Raw genomic sequence first — 6,503 nt, 5'->3', positions numbered from 1 at the left:
TTGTGTGCAGCTGAAGGCTTGGAGCTTGTTGTATAAAAACCGTACCATGGCTTGTGTTCCTTGAAGCATACTGTGCTCATCAAGTTCAAAGGAAATAGTTTAGACTCTTGGCTTGTTGTGAGTGCTCCAGATGTACTTGCAGGGAGCATGCATAACCTCATCTTCAGCTTCTGCTTCAGATGTTTGTGTCTAGCATTTTTAAGTGAAGTAGTTGAAATTTAGTTCATACAAAATGCTACATATCCATACAAAAGCTACTATTTCTAGCTAACTAAAGCTGTATGTGGTTAAAAAATGTTCTTATTTGAATATTTTTAGAGGTTGGCAGCATTTCATATTATGCAATGTTTATAATAGGAGAAACAAGATATTTTTTAAAAATAAGCACTTGCAACTTGTGACTCTAGCAACGTGCATTGTATTTTCTTGGCTTTCAAGAGGCTAGCCACCACAAACCTTTCTTCTTGCACTCTTCTAGCTTTGCAGACATTGAAGTAAAATGCTTGCCTTTTTTTCTTTTCCACTGATTATGCTTACTATAGGTTAGTGCCTGATATTTTCTTAACTTAGTGAGCAACGATCCATTCAGTGAAGCAAGAGTGAATTTCACAAAAAGGAGGATAAGCTGAACCATGTACATGTATTCATGCATGTACGATCTTATGTCTTTGGTGGTATCAAGCCATGCTATTTTTTAGCAGATCATACCTTTTGTTTAAAATTACTTTTATTCAGCAATTGCCAATCTCACTGCATCCCCTGCATCTCCTATGTTTAAGGGAAATAGTGGTACCATCGAGATGGACTGATCCAGTAATATGCTTCTGCCACTGAATCAGGATTTCACTCGTGTTTCTCATATGTGTTATGTTGATTTAAGGTGCTGTCACTACCAGACTGTTCGCAATTAATAGATACCTCACAGCGAAACCAGAGGGTAAGATTGTGAGGGGGTTTTGTGTACTTATGGGCAAAAAATCAGGTACATGAAGTTGCTGTGAAAAGGCCACCTGACACAATTCTGGGAGCTGTGAATAGCACCTTAGCTTAGCACATTAAGAAGAGTACGTCTTTGCTACTGTTTATCCAATTGTTGTGACAGGACTGCTGTTCCCTGAAACTTTTTTCTCTTTTTGTTTTCCTTTGGTGAGAAGATTTAGCTTTACTTTTTACCTGAAGATAAACGCTTTGCAAACATCTGTAAATTTACTATGCCCTGCTCGGCTTCCAAATGTACTTGCTGCTTGTTCTATTTAGCATAATTTCCTTGCCATTACAGATAGCATCTTGAATTTATTAGAAATTCAAAATCTTGGCTGCTGTAAACACAGTTTTGCATATGATTTTTTTCTTTATTGGCTATGCGTTAGACCATATTTAATATGCAATGGCATACTGCTGCTCAGGGCTGCTTAAGGATGTGATGTGTAAAGTTTGGTGGTCTCTTTCCTTTGGTATGATAACTGAAGCTGAAAATGCAAGAAAATATCTGTTCACTGAGCCTCCATGAAATATGCCCTGACCAGGATTTGGAGATCTCTTAACATTTCTTTCATGAGGGAGAACCAAAACAGCATGGTTGGACTCCAGCAAATGTATCCCTGTGCAGCTAGAATACATAAAGAGCTGCTAAACCATGAAATTGCTTCTGAAAATTTAAATCTAAGAAAATACTTCAGCAAAACTGTCCCCTCTGTCTTACATTAACTTGTTATGTCTTTGTATGTGTTGCTGGAAGCATTAGCTTTTGGATTAATGACAACTTGCTGATGGAAAATTATTGAGAGCATCAAAATTCAGGGCTGCCATCAAAGCATCGCAAAGAATGTCACAGACCCAAGTCGCTGAGTTGTATGTATATGAAGGTGTAAGTATCAATGTCTGTGTATAGACATACAGAGATACACTTTAAATTAGATGCTCATGATTAAGAAAGATCTGGGAATTGTTGCAAGAAGCTGTCTGAAAATGTCAACACGGTCACTAGCAGCAGTTGAAAAAATGTTAGTGTTCAAAATTACTAAACAGTAAATAAAGAAATATCACGATGCCAGTGTACAGCTTCAGTTCACTGATCTCCAAAATTCATGTATAATAGATTTTTAAAAGTCGTAAGATACAACATAGTCCTCCCTTGTACAGAATAATTCCATATTTAAATAGAACAGGACTCAGCCTGAATTATAGAACCAAAATGTGAAACTAAATGCCAATACATTAATAATATGAAATACATAAATAAGGAATGATTGGTCACTATGGATTACGATGCAAGAACAATTGAACACACTGCGAAGTTATTAGGTGAGGTTTGAAATACTAAAGAAAATTACTTTTTCAAAGAAAGCATAGTCTGCATTTTGAAACTTATTCTCTGAAGATGTAGTATACATTAGTATTGTAAATAAATCTGTGACTTCAGCTGATCAGAGTGGACCCTCTGGCTCAAGCCTTTAAGCCACCCTAATAGAAACTTTTTAGTCCCAGCCATAATCGCTCGAAGACTAATATTTGCAGACTTCAGCTACTCTACTACATATACAGAGAACTTGATACTGGTTTCAGTATGTTTGTATAAATACTTACCTTTACCATTTAAAATCTGTTTCCATTGACCAAGAACATTAAATTTAAAGTAATAATTTTGCTAAAAGCTCTGACCATTCTCACACAGCACCTCACACAACCAGAGGCTGATTCTAACAGATGTGTATAACTCAGACTGTACAATGCCTAATAAAGGTTACACTGTTTGATGACATTGCATCTGCCGTGGCTTCTGTCCTGCTTCTTTTCTGTGCAGAAAGAAATTCCTCCATGCAATCCACATGTGATCTCTTAGCTCAGGTGAGGAACACTTTTGACTAGGGGTTATTGTATTTTTTCTGCAACTTCTGTCAAAATTTGTTACCATGGTCTGTGTTAATTGTGATGGTAAACACAAGGAAGAGTATAAGTCAAAAGGCAAAACTCCAGAGGGCAATAAAACAGAAAATACTAAAGAGACATTATTAAGAAAAGCAGAAGGAACAAGCTAGTAGAAATGTGATGAGAAATATAAGCAGAACATGTATGTAGGACTTCAAGTAGAATGACAATGAGCTTTTAATTAAGATATGGGAGACAGGCAAAGAATTCAAGAAGTATGGATGACAGATCAGACCAAGAGGAAGATGGTAATCTTTTCAGTACACTTGTAGTAATAAAATTAAAAAGCAACAAAGTTACAATAACAGTTTCTGATTACCCGATTTGAGGGGACTGTCAGCTTGAACCTGACATATTGAATTGATTAGGCTTCTAATTTAGGAATCGTGTCATTCTGTCATAACTGGGCTCAAATAAGAACTCAGAATCTGTTTCTTCTAGCCTTACACAGTGGAGTACAGGATGCTGAAATGAGAAGAGCCTTTGTGCATTTCTGCTGTCTGAGAACGGTTTCAGTCATTGTGATGTGTCACTAACATAACTTATTTTCCTACTTACTTAAGTAATAATTCCATTATTTCTCCTTGTGTCTATTCTGGGAAAAAAAAAAAAAAAAGGAAAATGGACTCAGCACAAATTTCCATTATGCTTTAGAGTCTTCATTTAGAAATCTGTGGGCACTAAAGCTGGCTAATGATGTTTGAAGCTATTAGAGAAAGGGCATAGCAGAAAAGAAAAATAGTTGTTTAGTCCTCTTATGGCTACTTGAATGACTGTTAGAAGCAAATTTAATTGGTTTGGAAAAAATGTTCTTGTATGCAACAGAAAATATTAATTTGAAGATTCTTTTTCTGGTACAGTTCTTAACAAATAGTACTGAATTGATCCAAATACCATCAATTATTGCTAAGGCAGTATCTCATGCAGCTCTCCTAACATTATCAGAAAAAAATAAAAAGTAGTTTTGGGGAGAAAATACTTCTGTTGCTGGTGTGATGATCTCAACTGCTGCTTTTTAAAAAGGTAGAGAAAGCTGTGCATGAGGAATGTTAAAGAACTTTGCCAACTTACCTTATCTTTTAACTCAGGCTCTACTACTTATATATAAATTCTGTACTTCTGTATCTGCTGAAGCTGTTTCTTGGGTTTGTAAGTATTGAAGTCCAGGCCCATAGTCAGTTTCTGTAAACAGCAGGTATGTGTCTATGTACCATATTGATGCCAGTATGAAAGGATTATCTTTTTTTCCAGAATTTTGTCTCCCACTTTAAAATAAGATTTAAAGCATGTCCTTCAGCGTGAGAAGTTTCACAAGAGGAGCCCTGATCTGAATAAGCTGTGTGACAGGCACACCAGTGGATGAAATTGCAGCCTTTCGGCAGTCTGCCTACAGAGATGTTAATAAGGGAGGCTAAGATGTGCCAGTCTTAACAGGAGAGAGAGTCAGAGGGACAAAATGTATATACCTGACCTGTTCCTGCAGGGTGAACTGGAGTGTGGGAAGAGTTAAAATTATCTCCTAAGAAAGGACGGTCTCAAAGCAACTTGACTGACAAGAAGCAAGAGGTAGGTAATTTAAAATAGTAACTGTGGTTTGGTCAGGAAAAGATAGAAACTCTCTCTCGGTAGCAGAGCTGCTTTAAGCTATTAGGTAAAATATTCTTATGGTGTCCATGTCAGGGGGGTTGGAACTAGATGATCTTAAGGTCCTTTCCAACCCTAACCATTCTGTGATTCTGTGATTCTATGATTTAATTAGAGCAACAGTGTTTCTGTGGATGGGGACAGAAAAAGACACTGGCCTGGGAATGGGCAGCTATGAACACTTCTCAGAGCATCCATTCAGAAAAGGTCAAGCCTCAGTGGGCCCTGTGTCTCCCGGTGGTCAGTTTCCATGTTTCTCTGTGGTTACCATAACGACATAATTGTTTTGTTGTGGTTCACTAGGGAAATAGGTGACTTGCTCTCAGTAAATCCCAGTTATTTGACTTTTATTCTTTTATGTGTTAACATCCTCTCTTTCCTTTGATTCTTTGAAAGTTTTTGAGATGAAATATTTACCGCACATTTTCATTTAATTGTGCAGAGGAATACAGTAAGCAAGAACCCCAAAAATGCATCTCAGACAGCATCTTTGGTTTACTCTTCAAGAATATGAAGGAAATTCACACCTTATAATTATTATGGAATTATTTACAACAGTTATTTTCAGATTTTCATTATGCAAAACAGAAGCTTGTCCTTTTTATGTTAGTAATATATCTTGAAGATTAACTTTTTTTCTATTCTACGACTGTACATTTCCCTCCTCTCTTTTTTTAATAATTTCTCCAGGCCTTTGCTTTCTAGGGTATCAGTTTTAATTTTTTAGCCTCTGAAGTTCAGAGCTGTCATAAAGCTCTAGATATCTCCACTCTTTCTTACCTAGAAGGTCAAGGCAGTATGCCAACAGCATGCTGGTTGTCTGCTTAAGCGAGAGAAGCTCAAATGAACCATATGTTAAGTCTCATTGACTGATTTACATGTGGCACTATATAGATACAGATATATAAACAACAAACTAAAGGTGTGAGGGTGGTGAGACACTGGAACAGGTTGCCCAGAGAAGTTGTGGCTGCCCTATCCCCAGAAGTGTTCAAGGCCAGGTTGGACGGGGCTTTGAGCAACCTGGTTTAGTGGGAGGTGTCCCTGCCTATGGCAGAGGGGTTGCAACTAGATGAACTTTAAGGTTGAGCTTTAAGGTTGCTTCCAACCCTAACCTAATCCATTCCACTCTATCTCTGTTCAAGTCACTTTGGCAAAGTACATTGTATTTGATGTCCATTACCTATATATCCATTTATTTAATCCATTTGCTTTAAACAGGGATGTTTCTACTAATGGTTGTTCTTTTGTTGCCTCTTGTAATTTTTCTGCTAAAGAGATAATATCAGTTTATTATTTTTAAAAGAACCAATTTATAAACTCTGGGTTTGGCTAGAACAACTGTTAAAAAGCATGTGTCTGGTGTTAAAAGTAAGTGTCAAAGTACTTTCTTTACCATCTTTTTTTAAAGTGTAGCAATTTTCTCTGCCACTTTAACTAAATAACAGTTTTCGCTTTTCAGCTTGATGATCTCCTTTATAAAAAGTCTGCTTTCAACTACTCCTTATTTTAGTGAAATAACCTCCTAACATTTTTCATAGCAACATGCTATGATGTAATTCCTTTTGAATTATGATCACTGTAAGAAACTATGAATAAGAAATGTCTCACAAGCAAAGCAGTAACTAAGCACATTTTCTTTGTACAAATATGGTATATTTCAAAATGTTTGTATGTGAAAATTTTCCTTTAATAAGCATTGTACTACAAAGGTAAGACGTTGTTGATGGAAGATGCACTTGTTCTGAGAGCCAGGAAAATATTTAAATTTACCATTTCTTAACACAGCTATTCCTTTAACATAGGAGAGAAATCAGCTCTCTCCATTGCCAAGATTTAATTAGACTATATTCCACCTGTAGAGCCAATTAGGCAATTAGTTATAAATAAGGCACCTGACAAACACAAGGCTTCTTCCTTCTCAAGACTTT

This window comes from Strigops habroptila, chromosome 7 (assembly GCF_004027225.2).
Source record: "Strigops habroptila isolate Jane chromosome 7, bStrHab1.2.pri, whole genome shotgun sequence".
Taxonomy (NCBI): Eukaryota; Metazoa; Chordata; class Aves; order Psittaciformes; family Psittacidae; genus Strigops; species Strigops habroptila.
Note: the sequence above shows the minus strand (reverse complement) of the source record.